This window comes from Eptesicus fuscus, chromosome 1 (assembly GCF_027574615.1).
Source record: "Eptesicus fuscus isolate TK198812 chromosome 1, DD_ASM_mEF_20220401, whole genome shotgun sequence".
Taxonomy (NCBI): domain Eukaryota; kingdom Metazoa; phylum Chordata; class Mammalia; order Chiroptera; family Vespertilionidae; genus Eptesicus; species Eptesicus fuscus.
This window is the reverse complement of record NC_072473.1, coordinates 125,301,289-125,303,019: the sequence shown is the minus strand read 5'-3', so window position 1 is coordinate 125,303,019 and position 1,731 is coordinate 125,301,289. Positions and strand designations below refer to the sequence as shown.

The 1,731-nt window shown below is 66.1% G+C and overlaps 1 long non-coding RNA gene across 1 annotated transcript; it reads right to left on the bottom strand.

The window, feature by feature from the left end:
- On the bottom strand, positions 1-1,731 carry LOC129148531 (uncharacterized). The gene is made up of 3 exons (XR_008555495.1): positions 1,688-1,731; positions 1,067-1,199; positions 1-131 (listed from the first exon to the last, which is right to left on the bottom strand). It is a non-coding gene; the product is annotated as an uncharacterized LOC129148531 (long non-coding RNA).

The following is a 1,731-nucleotide window of genomic DNA, read 5'->3' as shown; positions in this document are numbered from 1 at the left end:
GGGGACCCCAGCTTCGACCAGTCAGGCTTGAGATAGTAGATGATGCCATCCAAGGCGCCAGGCAGCAGCACTCCACGTACCAGCAGCACCACAAGGACCACGTAGGGGAACGTAGCGGTGAAGTACACGATCTGGGGGCCATGCTGCTCAGAGGGGCCCAGCAGCACCCACCTCCCCCTCAGAGGCTCCTGGCCTGAGCAGCCTGAGCCGGGCAGGCCACGGTCCCCCATCCCTGGACAGTGTGTTCAGAGGTGAGGAATGAGGCCAGCCAGCAGCCCCCCCCCTAAACTCCCCAGAGCCATGGCTCCTTCCAAAGGAAGCCAGGTGCTTGGCTGGGCATTAGCAGCCCCATGGCAAGCGCAGGTCGGCCGCAGAGGGAGGGCAGAGAGTGGGACAGCAGCCTGGGGGCAGGTCCAGGTCATCCTCTGCAGAGAGGCAGGGTCCTCGGTCGCTGGGATTAGAAGCGGGCCAGCCAGAGACGGGCAAGAGGGAGACAGACGGCAAAGGCCTCTGCCTTCCATCCAAGTGGGACCGCCAGCTTGGGACGCGGCTGCTCTTCAGACCCTGCTGGGGAGCGAGCCAGCCCTCCAGGGACCTGGCCATGTCCCACAGCCCTCGGCACACTGTCTTATTATGCGCCTGTTCACACATTCGTCTCCCGAACTGACAGCGAGCTTCTGGGGAAGGCATGTGTCTAGACTCGACCCTGGGCCAGACAGGCAGGCAAGAGAGCCGGTCCACCCAGACTGTCCAAAGAGACTCAGGTGATGAGTGAGGAATAGAGAGGAACGAGGAAGGAGAGAGGGGCGGGGATGCCCAACACAGGGGAAGGACAGCTGCTGTCTGGGCTTCCCCCCCTCAAGGGGGAAGGCTGCTGGACCTGGATTTGGAGGGTGGGGTGGGGATCACGTGGCCTGGACGGAAGTACCTGCCCCCTCCTCAGGCCGAGGCCCTGCCCCAGTCACCTCCTGTTGCAACAGTGGTACCTGGCAGAGACCCCCCCCCCTAGGCAGTGCTACCCGCCAGCCCTGCCATCACCCCCAGCCCTGCCCGCCTCCAGCTGTACCTTTCCTGTTGACTTGACCCCCTTCCAGACACAGAAGTAGACCAGCACCCAGCAGGCCATCAGACACAGGGTCACCTCCCAGTTGAGGGCGCCTGGCACCTCCAGTCCCCTGGAGAGCCGCAGGACTTTGTTCCTGGGGAGGCAGAGCCCACGAGGGCTGTGTGAGCAGAGGGCGGAGCCGCTGGGAGCTGTCCCGGGGCTGGTGCTCCCGCTCCTGCGGCCCTCGTGTCCGGCGGGTGCCTCCTGAGCACCTGGGTGGGGCCCGGGCCCAAGCCTGTCACGGGGAGACAAGGCAGTGTGTGTGCCTGGAGCCCGGGAGCCCCGGACAGAGGTGGTGGGGCCAGTGGCGACCCTAGCACACACAGCGGCGCTCCCCCCTCCCCTGGCCAGGCCCCGCGGAGCGACAGCGCCCCAAGTGAGAAATGGTGCTGAAAAACCAAGGCCATCCAGCCCGGCTCCCGCAGGGACTGGCCTGGGGGTCCCCCAAGGGCAGGCAGGGTCCAGGAGTGAGTCCTGCTGGGGATCCCTCCAGGGCTCGGCCCCACCCAACCCACGCAGATTCGGCGTGTGGGGCCCAGAGAGAGGCGCAGGCTGGGCCCGGTCCAGAGGCGCCTGACTTACTCCCAGAACTCGATGACAGGGGACCGGCGGTCAGCAAGCTGGTC